The sequence below is a fragment of the Peromyscus leucopus genome, chromosome 20 (assembly GCF_004664715.2).
Source record: "Peromyscus leucopus breed LL Stock chromosome 20, UCI_PerLeu_2.1, whole genome shotgun sequence".
Classification (NCBI taxonomy): Eukaryota; Metazoa; Chordata; class Mammalia; order Rodentia; family Cricetidae; genus Peromyscus; species Peromyscus leucopus.
Genome location: NC_051080.1, coordinates 47425814 through 47443116, shown reverse-complemented (window position 1 = coordinate 47443116; position 17303 = coordinate 47425814). Strand labels below are relative to the sequence as shown.

Genomic DNA, 17303 nt, shown 5'->3' with positions numbered 1-17303 from the left:
GGGCTCAGTGAAATGAGGATTCATGCTTAGCTAACAGAGATGCTCATCTTTGGCTTATGTGTTTTGGCTATTATTTGTTATAGCTTGGAGAGATCTTTTCTCCATAAACTGTTTTCTTGATGTTTATCATTATATTAGTTATAATTTTGTTCACATTAATAACTAATACTATAGTTGATAAGCTTTTGTTAAGTTTGCTTTTTGTGTTTCTATGATTGAGCCATAAAAGTACAATTACTGAGTCAAAGGCTGGAATACTTTTAAAGTTCTCAATAAAAATAAACCCAATTTGAATTGAATGCTTCTCTTTTACTAATTATTACTTTGAATGCTTTATATATAATTTATCTAATCTTTTCCCCCAAACTCAAAATGGATCATATATTTTAGCCCCATAAATGAGCCACAGAGAAATTTTTTTTTATTCAGTTGCAGCCAAGCTTTGTTTTCTAGAAGAATTTGAGTACATTAAGCCTTTGCTCATAGACTTCAAGATTATCCGTCTTCTAATGCCTTCCCCATGAACTATTACAATAATAGCACCATAGCAGTGAGCACAGCCAGAGCCACAATTATGGTCACTAAGTACAATTTGTCACTGAAAGGATTCAGGGTCATGGGATGGATGATTGGTTCCAGTGCGGTGTAAAAAACAACAGATGACTGGATCGTTCTGCACTACAAAGCAGGGAAAACACCAGAGACTAGGAGTTGATGTCAGAGGACACGGGCCCGAGTTGATGTAAGAGGTCCGTCCACTGGCTGGAGGTGAGGATGCAGTGCGAAGAGGGGATGAGAATGCACCAGATGTGCAGAAGCCTGTTCCTCCTCCCAGTGGTGTGTGTCTGCTTACAGTAAGACACACACACACACACACACACACACACACACACACACACACACACACGGCTGTAACAGACAAATGGCTGGCACTCTGTCCTCTGAAAATAAGCAACTGTGAGAAGAGAATTAAACATTTATGTGTTTTCTCTTTATGAAACAATGTTTCAGGGTAAGCAAATACCTTAGAGGGAAGGGTTTTATTGAAACGCGGCTGTGTGCATATTGTTGGGTGCTTTTGTGCTGCAGTCACAGAGCTGAATGTCTGCAGCAGGCTTTGACCACAAAGCCTGAAATACTGAGGCTCTCCCTGTACAGAAAGTGTTGGCTGATCCTTGAACTAGGTGGACAGAATTGAGTGAGCTAAAAAGGAAGTGACGCCACAGAGTGTAGACACCTAGCAGCTGGTCTCCTTTCTGTAACAAGTCAGGCCTGTGGACGGGAGACAGATCAGTCCAGGTTGGGAGCCACTGGAGCTGAGTAACCAGATGGGACATTGAGACTTTGCACAAGGCTGTGTATGAGCACACCGAAAAGACAGCTGAGATAATTAGGCAAATCTGATTATGGCCTAGTTATATTAAATGGTATCAAGACTCTTTAAGATCTTGGTTAATAGCATTACAGGTAAGTAGAGCTGTGCTTTGAGACACACGGGGGAATGATACTTAGCATTTACTTTTAACATACCTCACAAAAAGACCACGGCGAAGGTAACAAAAGCAGTAGCCAATGCAAGACTCTAGGCCTACCAGGCTCACACGGTGTGGCAGGCTTCCGGGTAGCTTGCTTTTGGCAGCTCCTAGCACCAGTCTGACCTTGGAAAATGCCTTCGTCCCTGGGTTCGTTGTCAGTGTAATCATAGTAGTTCTCTCCTGCCCCACTGAATCCGGATGTCATCTACAGAGACGCGTCGGCCCAGGATGAATCTACATCCTCTAGTTTTGGTGGCTCGAGAGCCAGTGTTTCATACCTGATGCCACTCCCCAGTAAACAGGAGATGAGTGTTGTCAGTTTAATTGCTGGACTTGAACCTCCTGGACGCTAGAGTTCTTCCCAAGATGGCTCTGAGACGAAAGATACACAGTAGGAAAGTGTTGTTATGATGAAATGTGTGACGAATCTGTGAGCTGCAGTAAGACACATTCACATCCTAGGAGGTACCAGGAGAGAATAAGTGCATGGTTTTTGTAGTAGGGTAGACCTAAGCTTGCACAGTACGTTTTCTAGCTGTGTCACTCTCAACAAGTTACTACTTTGTAATTTCTTTGTTTGTATGAACTGGAGACAACACGTATTTCAGATATTTGCCATAATAAGTAAATCAGCAAAATTGAAATCAGCAAATGATCATATTGGTGAGGCGGAGATGGTAGCTCAGTTGGAAAAGTGTCTGCCTTGTACCTGTTTGATCCCTAGAACCCATGTAACAAGAAAGCCAGGTGTAGCCGGGCGGTAGTGGCGCACGCCTTTAATCCCAGCACTCGGGAGGCAGGGGCAGGTGGATCTCTGTGAGTTCGAGGCCAGCCTGAACTACCAAGTGAGTCCCAGGAAAGGCGCAAAGCTACACAGAGAAACCCTGTCTCGAAAAACCAAAAAAAGAAAAAGAAAGCCAGGTGTGACAGTGCACACATGTGAGCCAAGCCCCGGGGAGGTAAAGACATGGGTGAATCTTTAGGGCTCACCAGCCTGACATACTTGGTGTATTCCCATCCAGTAACAGCACCCTCCCACCCCCGAGAAGTAAATACCCAAGTTCCTCTGGCTTCCACATGTGCATGTGCACACACACGTGTGTACACACACACACACACACACACACACACACACACACACACACACGAGCGCACACACAGACCTGTACAGATAAACGTAAGATATTTTCTCTTCCATTCCAGGAAGCACACATACATAACAGACATAGGTACATTTACATGGGATCATTTTTAAAAGTTACGTAACAAAGGATAAATTCCCATGTGGTGTCTCTGTAGGATTTTATTGTGTGTGCTCACATGCATGTGTGGGAGTGCAGGCATCCTCAGGCCACAGCACTCTGTTGGAGCTGAGAAGCTCGCTCTCAGGAGTCGGCGCTCTCCTGCCACCTTGTGGAACCCTGGGATCGAATGCAGGTTGTCAGGCCTGCTGCACGCACCTCTCCACTGAGCCATCTTGCCCACGCATGGATGATAAAGGTTTTAGTCTGAGGAAGTGGGTGAGTAGTGAGATAAGCTTTCTATAGGTGTGTGGGAAGCTAGCTGTTCACTGGGAGGGAAAAGGGAAGAGTCGTATTTATGAAGAGTATAGTCGGTAGGCCGAGGGTGAGTCCAGGAGTCGCTGGAGATTGACAGGGTCGCACCATGTGCTTCCCTTGGTGCCACCTCCTTCCTGCTCCGCCCTAGCAGGTCATTAACACCAGTGCGAGACAGAGACAGAGCCTTTCCTCAGGCAGCTTTCAAAGCCCTTTATCAAGTAGTTTCCACTCCCAAGGCCGCTGCCAAACAGTGGTCTCTAGTGCCTCTAACCAGGGTGACATTACCTGAACTCTCTTCCTTGTGGCCTTCACCCAGAAGGAACGCCTGTCTTCCTTTCTTTTTAGGCTTTCCTACTCCTTTCCTTATCTTTGTTTACTTTCTTAACAACTGTAACATAAAGCCAATTTTTTAATTACCCCGAGGGTACTTTATGCCTTATTTTAAAACTGTAATTTTGAGCCCTTGAATATTGAATCAGTAAGCATTTGCAAAGCTGACTGTCGGAAACCGGGTAGGTGCTCCAGGTGACAGCATGGCTGGCAGAACCGTGCCGGAGCTACTCAGGTCGGCTGGATTGAATTAGCTGAATTAATTACACAGATTATGGTGGTTGATTGTTCACCCCCAGAGATGATAAGGGCTGTGATGTATGTTCAGAAGTCAGTACTGACCTGAGGTACTGTAGAAACAGAAAGATACTTCCCTGTCCTAAACACAGACACATCTTTCCTGAGCTGAGTGATAGGGCTTAACCTGCTAGCTGATGGCAGTCCAGTAGACTGCTGCAGACAGGGACATCATGCTGAAAACGTCAGGGTTCCAGAAGCTGAATCCAGATGTCTAAAGTAAAACAGAAAAGGGGAATCTAATGATAAAGGTTAAAAGATAGGGATGAGCCAAATCATGTGGGCCTTATAAGTTCTTATGCATACAGGAGTTGAAACGTTTTTAAAGATTAATATGAGATATGCCTTTAAAAAATGTCTTGTAGCAGTTCAGAGGATGAGAGGACAAGAACAGTGCCAAGGATCAGAGAACTGCAAGATCAAAAGTAGGAAGCCAGCGTAGGGTTGATTCATTTATTCCCACACTTAGCAAGTGTTCATCTACTATCTAATAGGAGCAGGCACTGTTCTGTGTTTTTATCCTTGTGGAGCTTATAGTCAATGCAAAAAGATGGGAGAAATATATTAGGGACATGAAATAAATATCAGGAGAGTTAGAAAGAAGGGTATGAAAATCAAGAGAACTCAGCATAGACTGCATGGAGGGAAGGGAGAGATGGTAAAAGAATATGGAGTGACTTAGGGGTTCTGTTTGGACTAGTACGAGATAGTTGTGTCATTTACCAAGACATGTAAGAGGAGGGGTCAAGGGGTGCAGAGAACTTCAGTGTTTTATGGAGGTAATGTTAAGGCACAGTGGTACAGTAGCAAAATAGAGTCTTTAGGGTAAAGCTGTTAACAGTATGTTGCTGGCACCAACCCAGACACAGAGACTTATTATTGGAGTAGAATAGAAGACCCAGAATCAGACACATGTAGCAACAGTCATCTCATTCTTGACAGAAACATACATGTGATAAGTGGTGCTGGGAAAACTAATTATCTGCGTGTTGACTGTAACTGGATTCTTAGCCCTCACCCTGTACAAAGATCAATTCAAATTGGACCCAAGATATTAATACAAGATCTGATTTGAAACAACTGAAGGAAATGTAGAGGAAATAATCCAAGTGTGCACATAAGCAAGGACTTTCTGAGAAGAACTCCTAGAGTTCAGGAAATAACTGGAATTAACACCGAGCTACTTGAAATTGACAGGCATCTGCAAGGTGTGAAGGAAAAGCACAGCAAAAAGACACAGGGAAAGAACAGGGGTCTCATCAGCTATTCGGCTGATAGATGATCAGTATCCAAAGTGTGGGAAGAAAATATACCCCTTGGAGGGAATAATCCAGTCAACAGATGAACTACAGATGATTTTAAAATGAACCAGTACAAGTAGCCAATGAATGCAAGAAAAAATGTTCCACCTCTTAAGCCATCAGAGAAATGCAAATCAAAAGTACACCAAGATTCTACCTCACTGCAGTCAGAATGGCTATCATCAGAGGCTCCAGTGAGAAGTTTTGGCAGGGATACCAAGGGAAAGGAACCCTTAGACATTTGGTTGTTTCCCTGTGTAGCTCTCACTGTCCTGGAACTCACTCTGTAGACCAAGCTGGCCTTGAACTCACAGAGATCCATCTGCCTCTGCCTCTGCCTCCCAAGTGCTGGAATTAAAGGTGTGTATCACCACTGCCTGGCAAGTCTCAACATTAAAAACTGAAATATCTCTGAGACTGGAAGCAAACTTTTAGCTGTGAACAGGGGTAAAATCAAAAGAAAGTTATATACAATATAATATAAAATGGCACAGAGTAAACCTGCCCATTCCGAAGGGAGAAATGGGCATAGCAAGAAAAGACTAGATCAAAGCAAAATTGAAACCCAGCAGGCCAAATACAAAATCCTTCAGACCCGTATCCATCATCTCAGATACATGGGGGCATCATCCGAGCTCCAGCGGGCTTGACTAGCCCTGCCCCTGTGGCCCTGCTACCTGTAGCTGACATGGCTCCTTCCTTAAGTTGGCTTCAGCCAGTGCAAGAGTTCTTATTACTGAATCTCCCAACATCCTGAGGTCTTCTTTGCAACTTAAGGTTCACCCTTAAAGCTTCCTGCATAGCTTCTTAGGGGATCTCTGAAGAGAATCTGACCTTTCTACACATTTGTCTGGTCTTTCTCGGGAACCTTGGTGTAAACATCAGTGACCCTTCTGCACTCTACATTTCTGCAAAGCTAGCATTTCGTAAACAAGGCCAAGCTCTGCTGCCAGCTTGAGAAATAGCCAGGCCTGATTTTACTATGACTTCTGTGGTCTCTGAGTGTCTGGGCAATTGACCTTGTGTTGGGAGAACTATAGTTGGAATTTTCTTTGGGCTGCCAACCAGCTCCCAAATAAAGACATGGAGACTCATTACTCATTATGAATGCTTGGCCTTAGCTTAGGCTTGTCCCACTAGCTCTTTTAATTTAATTTAACCTGTTTCTGTTCATCTACGTTTTGCCATGGAGCTTTTTACCTTTCTTTCATTCTGTGTGTCCTACTATCCTGCTTCCTCTCTGTCTGTCTGTGTGGCCCCTGGCATCTCCCTGGTGTCTCTCTCTTCCAAGCCTCAATTCTCCACCTGCTTACTCTCCCTGCCCAGAAGTTCCACCTATACCTCCTTCTTCACTATTGGCTATTCAGCTTTTTATTAGACCAATCAGGTGCTTTAGGCAGGCAAGGTAAAACAGCAACACATCTTCACATAGTTAAACAAATGCAGCATAAACAAATGCGACGACACATCTTTCCATAGTTAAATATTCCACAACAGGAAACTTCCCCTATGTGACCCTTTAGCAGCAAGATGCCCTCAAAGCTATTTTCAGATATTCTTCACTCAAACGAGTTTGTGTTTTTGCACCCTGAGCTTTTGATGGGAGGGATCTAGATCCAGAAACCTTCCCTATTGTCTCAGTGCAGAGTTGAGCCCCTGTAAAACTGACTAAAAGCAGGAAGCAGTAACTAATCCACAAACCAGTAAAGAGGCCTTGGGTCGCTGTCAGAATAGCAATACAAGGCCTTGGGGTTTGGGCACCCAAACATTTTCTTTTCGGTCAGCCACAAATGCTCGACGGGTCTGTATGCAGAAATACATGTAGACAGACATTAGAAATTTTTCAACAAAAGCAAATTGCTTATTTTAGGAAAAACTTTTTAATATTGAAATTAAATAGATTAGAATTTCATCTGGCCCTACCACTTACTAGCTGAAAACTCTTGGGTGGGTGACTTACTTCCCTTGGGTAATTTTCCTCATCTATAATATGGGGGTAAAGATATTCTTACGACTTCAGGAGGCAGATTTAATAGTGTATAGCAAGTTCAGCACAGTGCATAATGCAGCTTAAATGTTGATGGCCAGTGGCTGTTGAACTTGAGGGATGTGGAATGGGGATTGGCTTCAGAGGGCAACCAGAGAGCTTTTCTGGGTCATGGAATTGTTTTGTCTTGGTTTTTTGTATTGGCTACAGCACTGTATATGTACTTGTCAGAGCATGCTGATAGTCCTCTTGAAATCCATGACGTTTTTTCAAATAAATTACATGTTCACACAGCTGATTTCTAACAAGTGACTTACCCTTTTCTCTGCACTTCAGTTTCATTAGTGGTTGGTAAAATAGTTTATAAAAGCCCTTCCCAGAACTATCACTAATCTTCTCTTAGGGTAGGGGTAGGGGTGGGGGTAAGAGAGAGAGAGAGAGAGAGAGAGAGAGAGAGATTATTCACTAGAGAAATGCAAAGCCAAGTAAGAGGATACCACTTCACCCCCAGTAGGATGATTTAAAAAAGGCAGTTGAGGGGTTGGGGAGATGGCTCAGGGGATAAGAGCACTTCTTTTGCAAGCATAAGGACCTAAGTAGTTTATGTATGTAACAAAAAGCCAGGTATAGCTGTGCATGTCAGTCACCCAGCATTGAGGGGCGGAAACAGGCAGATACCAAGAGCTTTGAGAGCGATGTACCTAAAATGGCAGCCCTCCACTTCAGTGGGGAAATTGATTCTGCAGCAAAGCAGAAAAGGATAGAGGGAGACACCATGTCTTCCATATATATGTTCATGGGCACACACACTGACACAGTCCTGTGCATGCACATACACACACACTCACAATGGTGGGCGACCACAAGAACTAGCAAAGACGTAAAGACACCAATTCTTCATACTTGACTGGTGGCAGTGTACAGTTTGGTCATACCTCAGAACAGGAAACACTGGGTTACCATATACCCAACCAGTTGTATTCTCTGTGTATACACTGGAGAGTTGTGAACATGCCTTCACAAAGATGGAGACTGCAACATCTTTCAGTTGATGAACAGGTATGTATATGTCCAATAACAGGACGTTACTGAGACATAAAAGGGAATGAAGCAGAGTGGACATACAGCTTTCCTGGTTTGACTAGAACAGGCAGTCCGTAGAATCAGAACACAGATGTGTGTTGTTGGGGCTCGGTATAGCACAGGAGAGGGAATGCAAGCTTTCTTTGGGAAATGATGAAAATATTCAGGCCTTAAAAAAATAGAACTGGTTGTGTAACTTCTTGAATATACTTTAAAAAAATTACTGACTATACACTTTTAAATGATTTTATGATATATAAAATGTGTTCTAATAAAGCTGTTAAAGAAAGTAGTATAAATGTATAATTTATAAGACTGTCTTGGAATTCTGACTCCCCTAATACCTTAATGTTTATAAATCATAAGAGTGATAGGTAGGAGTCGTTGAACTTGTACCATCTTAAATTCCTTTTCTTATTTACTACGAGTTCTTATAGCAGCAGTTCAAGCCAATTTCAGAATGAAAATTATTTCCATCTTCATGAACTCTCCCTGAGATGCTGAGCAGCAGAAGTCACAGAGCCTTTGTGTGTTCTCTCTGGGGTGTGATTCATTCTTTGGATCCTGAGAGCTTATGTACTGAATAGTTGCTTGTCATCGTAAAGATCTCCTTTACTTTTAATTGTGAGTGTGTGTGTGTGTGTGTGTGTGTGTGTGTGTGCGCGCGCGCGCGCATGTTAGTGAAGGTGCCTGTGGCTGCCAGAAGCACTGGGTCCCCCTGGAGCTGAACTTTCAGGCAGTTGTGGGCCCCCAGCATGGGTGCTGAGAATTGAACTCAGGTCCCCTGCAAGAATGCTGTTTTTTTCTTCAACCCCCAGATACTTATCTTTAAGATATTTCAAATAAAATCTTATTAAGATAGTACTATAGGATACCTAAAGTATCTCTCTCATAAAATTAATATTATAAATGATTATTACTATTAGTTTAGGTGGCAGATAGATTCTGGTCAGTTCATAGAAATCTGTCATGAATGACTTAAATTAGAAGGTTGTAGAAATAGAATAATCTGGCTGGGCGGTGGTGGCGCACGCCTTTAATCCCAGCACTCGGGAGGCAGAGCCAGGCGGATCGCTGTGAGTTCGAGGTCAGCCTGGGCTACCAAGTGAGCTCCAGGAAAGGCGCAAAACTACGCAGAGAAACCCTGTCTCGAAAAACCAGAAAAAAAAAAAAAAAAAGAAATAGAATAATCTTAGAATACTAGTAAGTACATGAAATAGGAAAATCTAACCTTAACCTTTTGTTTGGTTTGCAGCATCCCATTATAGCCATTTTTGTTGTTGTTGGTGGTGTGGTCTTTTTGTTGTTGTTTTGTTTTTTTTGTGGTTTTGGTTTTGGTTGTTGTGGTGGTTTGGTTTTTTTGATGCTAGGAAGCCTTTCCTCAGAATATTGCACTGCATTCTTTATACGTTTTCAAAGCACTCATAAACAGGTGAAATTATACCTGGGGAAATTGTATGCATTAGTTTGAACCTCCACATCAAAATACCTCCAACTGGCACTTAACAACAGGCACTGTTTTTTTGCAGTTGTGGACGCTGCAAGTTGGAGATTTCCATGGTGTCAGACTGAAGTCCTGTATCCTCTCATGCCTCTTCTCTGTGCAGATGTGAATGGAGAGGTCTCTGCTACTTCTTTCTCTTAAAAGGATGCCCAGTTTGGGCCTCAGTCATAGGACTTCGTTTAGCAGAAGATTTAGGGTAGTTCTGAGAAATAATGTGGCCATTATAATCCTGTCCTGTCCTGTGTAACACAGGCAAAAAGAGGGTTTCACTGTCAAACTGGTCTTTCTAACAGACTACATAAAGGTTTAGTTATAAAAGACTCATTAGTGGTGCAAAGATAAGTGTGATTTTTACCTTTTCTTTCTCTTTGTTTTGATGTATATTATATGTATTATATATTACATAATACACTCCCAAAAGATAATGGATGGGTCAGGTTACAGCATGTCAGAATTGAGGATTCTAGGACCAGGGTTTGAGCACTTCTCCCTGAGGTTCTCTTCTTGCATAGTTTAACATAATTACCTATGGGGCTTTGCACAAAAAAGTCACAAGGAATCATGCTATTAACTAGCTACCTAAAAATACCTACAAATATTTGGTGTATAAACATACAAGTAGTTTAAATGAAAGTTTCCCATCTAGACTGACAGTGTTTCCTCCAAGAGCCAAATGTCATTAACATTAAAACAAAACAAAACAAAAACCCGGGGTTTCCTTGGCAAGATGGCAGCAGGCTGCTGCCTCAGCCAGTACCTCAGCGAAGCCCATTTTCAGTCGGGGTGCGGGAGCTTTACCTGGCTCGGTATCGGGAGGTGCCAAGCAGTATGCTCTATTCCAGCTGGAGAGCACCGTGAAACAGGGACAGGATAAAGTCCGAGAAATGTTCATGAAGGATGCTCAGTCACAGCCCTCAGAATGTTGACCTCCTGGTCATTAAGGGAAAGATGGCAGCGACACATGCGGTTTTTCCATGAAACCGAAACACTGAGGCCAAAGGATTTCCTGTCCAGGTTCTATGTTGCCCATGACCCATGAGGTCACCTGATGGGAAGATGCATGTTAATATTTAATTATTTTAGAGCACAAATAAACTCATAATTTGATGGTTGCTTTGTGATAAAACAAAACAAAAACCCTTTTTGAGTTGTTGGTCTAACTTGCCCAAGAGACTCCTGAAACAATGTAGGCTATTGCTATTGCCCTTGGTTTCCCCAGAGGTGGAGGGTAAGTCCCTACTGCTGGAGACACCATGCACTTCTGACACACTGCCCAGGCACTTCTGAGCTGCAGCCCATCTGAAAGTTTCCTCCCGGCTAGCTTTTCTGGGACCAGAAGGTGCCATACATGCTTCTGAAATAGGGAAGCAACCAACAGTCCTACCCAGTTATGATGCCTATGAGCCACAATGGTGACAGCATGGCATGAAAACCCTGAGGGTGCGGTAGTGGCACACATCTGCTCAACTTGAGGAAACCGTGCCTGGTACTGGAAACGTAGCCAGCTACCCAGGCTGAGTGAAATCATGGACCTTGGAAGAGAACCAGCCATCACCACTTGACTAAACCAGCACAGTCCTAACTATTCTCTAATTATTTGTCCTTGTATCCACAGACAAATGTAGTCCTCACCCCTTACCAAGGAAACCTTTGTAACAGGTTTACAACAGATGGAGACCGTTGCAGAAAACCACAACCAATCAAAATGTAGAGTTGTGGAGCCCAGTCCCAACTGGATGATCTACAACCCAACTCCCACATCTAAGGCCCAGGGATCATTGTGGAAGAGGATCAGGGAGTTTGCTATGAGTGTGTCTCCTAGAAATATCAGAAACTACACGCATGAGGTCTCACTAACGTGAGTGCTTAAGCATGAGCTGAACAAGGACAACAGTAGACATGCTGACGTGGGTAAGGAAAGGCCTATAGGCCTCAGCCCTACACAAGGAACTACAGGCAACCAAGGAATGTTGAAAGCAGGAGAAATAGGCTTCCCCAGCGAAGAGCACACCAGTTGGTTATTTAATACCAAATGGCAAGCCCTGCAAATATGTATTTAGGAACACACACACACACATGTAACAACAGTTAATGAAAAATGAGGCCATGGATTTGAAGGAGAGCTATATGGAAGATTAGGAGTGGGAAAGGGAAAATGGCTTAATTATAATTTCAAAATAATAAAGGAAATAATTTTTTATAATTTTATTGATTCTTTGAGAACTTCACACGATGTACCCTGATCACACACATTTCTCAGTCCTTCCATGTCTGCCCCCTCCACCTTTTGACCTCCCCCCAAAAAATAAAAAATTAAAATTAAATAAAACAAGTGCTATTTGTCTTGTCTGTACACTCATGGGAGCATGGTCAAACTTTCAGTGGCCTGCCCCTTAAGAAGAACTGAGCCTTCCCTCCTGCACCCCGCCAGAAGCCATCAGTGCTGAGCGCTAACTTCAGCATCCTTTTGAAGAGTTCTCTTTGACAGCTGTCTGTTTAGGGTGTTGGGGTGTTGGGGGGGGTAGGGGCTGTCACCAAAGCCTTCCATGTCCCTCTTTCTCAACTGTGCATCTGCAATCATCGATAGATATCCCTGCAAAAGTAGCTTCCCTGCTCTTTACAGTCAGCGGGCACATGGATCATGGGCTTCCACATGTTTTCTGGTGACAGCACAGACCGCAAACAGCCCTTGGCTGCAGTAGGACCACAGACCAAAACAAGTCCCTCAGAGACAGCCTGAATCACAACACTTGCAGCGATATCTGTCGATACCTACCATCTGGATGGCCTTCAGTGATAACACAGGCCACGGACATCAACACAGACCTCAGCTGCAGGAGGACCTTGGACCTGGACATGGCCCTCAATAGCAGTGTGGATTCAGACATCACCATGAGCTCAGTGGCAATGCCAGCCACTCACAGCCTGTTCTCACTGTCATTGAGTCTCTAGTTCCAACTCCCTCCACAGGGCGTGAAATCTCTCCAGTGTTTTTATGTAGACACTTAGTACTATGAACTTGCCTCTTAGAACCAACTTCATTGTGTCCCATAAGTTTGTTTTGTTTTGTTTGCTTTTTTGAGACAGTTTCTCTGTGTAGCCCTGGCTATCCTGGAACTCACTTTGTAGATGAGGCTGGCCTTGAACTCACAGAGATCCAAGTGCCTCTGCCTCGTGAGTGTTGGGATTGAAGGCATGCACCACCACTGCCCAGCATGTCCCATAAGTTTAGATATGTTGTGTCTTCTTTTTCATTTGATTCTAGGAAGTCCTTAATTTCTTTTTAAATTTCTGTCTTGACATTTTTTCATTCAGTAGTAAGTGGTTACATTTCCATGAGTTTGTGAGCTTTCTGTTGTTTCTGTTGTTGTTGAAATCCAGCGTCAATCCTCAGTGGTCTGATAGGATGCAGGGAGTTATTTCAGTTTCTTGTATCTGTTGAGACTTTCTTTGTGTCCAAGTATGTAGTTTATTTTGGAGAAAGTTCCACGAGGTACTGATAAGAAGGTACATTCTTTTGTGTTTGGGTTAAATGTTCTGTAAATATCTGTTAGGTCTGTTTGGTTTATAATGTGGGTTAGCTCCAGCATTTCTCTCCTAAGTTTTTGTCTGGATGACCTGTCTATTGTTGAGAATGGGATGTTGAAGTTCCCACTATTAGTGGGTGAGGGTCAATATGTCATTTAAGCTGCAGTACTGTTTCTTTTACAAAGTTGGGTGCCCCTTGTGCTTGGTGCACAGATGTTAAGAATTGCAGTGTCCTCTTGGTGGAATTTTCCTTTGATGAGTCTGTAATGTCCTTCACTATCTCTTCTGATTAGTTTTGGTTTGAAGCCTATTTTGTCAGATATTAAAATGGCTACACCAGCTTGCTTCTTGGATTTATTTGCTTAGAGTATCCTTTTCCATCCTTTTACCGTAAGGTGACGTCTATCCTGATTTTAAATATTCTAAAATGCGCCTCTGAAGGACAAAGTGCTTTCATTTTTAATGACTATAAAGGCTATTATTATTAGTTTTAAACAAAACTCCCTCCGTTTTAAAGAATCCAGCTAGGTTCAAATTTACATTCATTTAAGCTTTTTTTTTTTTTTTCTGTTTGTAAGTTCATTCACAGCCTTTTGAATGTTGTTTTTTGTAAGCAACGAAATATGTTTTAAAGAAACTATTTTTACAATTTCCGCTCTGGAGTTTGCCAAGTGTATCTCAGTAATGTAATTAAAGATGTTCCCTGTCCTCTGTCTTTCCTATAAGTTAGAATTAGATTTAGAACCAAGCCTACATGGCCACAGGAGCTATTTTAAATCCAAGGTTGAATTAATTACAATTAAATCAAATCAACTTATTTGTTACAGTACAATGCCCTCATTTCAAATGACCAATATCTACATGTGCCAAATGGCTACCAAGTTAGATAGTGTCTCTGTGGTATATGTTCATCTTTGTAGAAAGTTCCATGTCAGAGCTCTGTCAAGTAAAGGCTTGCTCAAATTCACTTTCCTTTGAGGGTGTGTTCATCTATTGGGAGGCAGGCGGAGTGTCCATGCCTCTTTTCTTTCTGACTTTCATGGCTAATACCCAAGTCCGTTATGTCATTAAAAGATGCAGAATGCCAACCATAGTTTTACATTCACTTCTGTAAATGCTTCCCTGCTGTATTAACTTACTCAGGCCATGTCATTTCTCAGAAATATTGGTAAGTGAAGATACAGCAGAGCTCATCTCTGTATAAAGGAATAGAGGAAATTAAAATTGAAAATGAGCCTCAGCCATGTGAATCCTTAGGTAAAGGTAAGGGATCGGATTCTCTCTGAAAGAAAAATGCTGCACTGGTAGCTTGCCCTTTGCCAGCCATCCAGTGGCTTTCCCCTTCTTCATAATGCCCGGGTGTGCTTTGGAAAAATTAACATCTCACCCCTTAGCCTGGGACCTTCATTGCATTCATTTGCTCGTGAAAAACTTGTCATGTGACTTCAACAGCTGTAAACAGAGTGACGATTTTTGGGATTCTGTCTTCCTGTGGGTGTGATGTCTGGAGCTGCTGCAGCTGCTTTGTTAGGCTGAGAAAGAGCAGCAGCCTGTGGCCAGTAGGATTACAGAAGAAAGCTAGATCTCTGAATCAAGTCATGTCTGGAGTCCCCATGCCTCTTTTTTAAAATAGCTCTATTGAGGTAAGATTTTCATGCAGTAAAATGTGCTTGTTTTGAGGTCACATTTTGGTGAACTTTGCCTAACATAAATGCACATGTAACACTTCCCAAAATACAGAAAAGTTTCATCATCTCCAGCTCACTTTCATTGTTTTTAGTAAGTCAGTTGTTCTTGCTCCCCACTGTAGGCACTGGTAATCTGTCTTCTGTCACTCTTGAGAAGTGTCTCTGTAACTGGGATTTTGTGCTCAAGTCCCTCCTCCAGCAGCCCCAGCAGGCAAGGCTGGGCCACCCATGCCAATACCCGACTAAAGAGAAGAGGAAAGGCAAAGAGTGGGAAGGAAATGCAGTTGATGCGTTGAGAAGAGAAACGAAGGGTCCAGTGACCCCAGGACAGATTTGGGGTACTGCCATGAGCTTTAGTCTGAAGTGACGGAAGCATTAGGACAAGGACAGGAAGGCCCAGACCACAGCTTGATGAGACATAGTTAGTTAGGTGTCTACCCAAGATGGCTTCTGGTGCCTTCAGCTCTCTGATTGTACATGGTAGGCTAAGGAAGTTGTCAAGGGGAGCAGTCTGGTTTGTGTGAGTTGACCTTGTCTGCTCCACCCACTAGGCTGCTGAGGATCCAGAGTGCCTTCAGCCTGCAAGGGGAGTAGATCGATAACAGGTCAGGTTGACAGATGTTCCTGAGGCGACTCCTGTGCCTGTTCAGACTTAAAGCAGACAGACACACAGCTTTAGGGCGTAAATGAGGACGTGGCGCCGGGTGCTGTTTCAGAAAAAATTTCTAAGTGCTTCTTACATTTCCTTCTAAAACTTTACTAGCATTTTTAGATTTGCTTGTTGTTTGATGTTTTTGTTTCCCCTTACATGGGTGTGTGTTTGGTTATGCATATTCATCATGAAAAGAAACATTTCTAAAATGACTGCAGTTTTATACTCCTGCCAGCAATTTTTAAAAATATTTTCACTATAATTTTATTAAGTAGTGAATTTATCTATTGGGAGGGAGTGTATGTGCATGCGTGCATACGTGTGCATGCATACTGTGATGCACATGTAGAGTTCAGAAGACAACTTACCGGAGTCAGTTTCCTCTTTCTGCTGTGTGGAGGCCAGGGATAGAACTCAGGTCTTTGGGACTGGTAGCAAATGTCTTACTTGTACCTACCACTGAGCCATCGGGGAAGTTCCCGTGGGAGTTTCACGAGGGGATTGGGAGTGGTAACCTGGAGTAAAGCACTAGGTTAGCCCTCCTGCTGCTGTGCGTGTTCTGATTGCTGGGAGGGATGCTCTGCCTGAGAACTTTTCCACACTTGAAAGAACTTCTTCAACTAGGTGAGCTGAAAGTGCGTTTAACTTCGGCCTTGTAGCAGCTCCTGATCTGTCCCTTGGGAAGACTCACCATACACATAGGCAGATTAATCTAAGACGAGGACCCTGATGCACATTTTGGGGGTAATTTTTTTGCAGGGTTTCAGTCTCCATGCTCCGATATTACTGCTGCCTCCCTAACACAGTTTGTCCCTTGGCCTAACAAGATTTCCCGGCTCTGCTGGGACACTCCTGCTCCAGGGGCTCCCCCAGCAGAAAGCCTGTGCGCCTACCGTGCTTGTCCCTGCTGTCTCGACACTCGCCATCCTGCAGCTCAGGCTGGCGTCTGCCCCCTGAGTTAGTTCTAGTCACCTTTACCCCAGCTTTCTTGTTCAACACGGACTTGCTGGCTTATTCCAGTTCTGGTCGTGACCTGTAGGAGGACTCTTAGGTGTGAGTTTCTTATTTCTGTTTATTTTCTGCTGTGTGGGGATGCTCATTTTAAATCTCAGTCCTCCCCAATTGTTCCCGTAGTTATTTTTCTGTTTCCTGCACAATCTACAGACACAGGCTGACATTTCCCCTGCAGTTCTCAGTGTCCGTGGTTTCCAGTTGAATTGGCTGATATGGGAAGCCAGAGTGGACATACCATCCCCGAGTCTTACTTTTGGCAGAAAGTCCCTAACATTCCCTCCTTGAGTAGAACACTTGCTTTTTTCGGTTTTATTTCATGTATTTTGAGGTAATTTTCTCAAGAGATTGTCAGCTCTTTGGGAGCCAGGACTTGGCGTAACTCATTTATATGTCAAGTGTCTTTATTTGAGCAGATAGAGACTGGATCCCTATTTATGTAATGTTCTGTGTTGGTCCCCAGGGTTGAAAAATAGCACAACCCAGCTTAATACTGTTGCTGCCTACGGCCCTTTCCCTCAACTCCTCCCCTGCCCAGAGTAGGACCTAGTGGAGAATTATAAACACTCACAGCGAACACAAATGTGATACACTTGAGCAGTGTATTAAATGTTAGAGAAGCCCACTGCAGATGGCTGAACCCAGCGCAGGGAATCGGAGCCACCTCATAAGGTGCAAAGTAGAGCAGCAAGACATTTGATAACATTTCTAAAGCAAATCTGTTATTATTGCAATGGAAAGGCAGAATGAGAGACTGTGAGCCAGCGAGGAAGGCTTACAGGCCGTTAGATCGAACGGTCTGGAGAGCTTGACAAGCCTAGCTAGGGT

At 43.3% G+C, this 17303-nt stretch overlaps 1 protein-coding gene and 1 pseudogene across 2 annotated transcripts in view; both read left to right on the top strand.

The window, feature by feature from the left end:
- Positions 1-17303, top strand: part of Lrp12 (LDL receptor related protein 12) — a 77701-nt gene that overhangs the window by 18087 nt on the left and 42311 nt on the right. The gene's annotated exons all lie outside the window — the stretch shown is intronic.
- Positions 10301-12673, top strand: LOC114699895 (annotated as a pseudogene).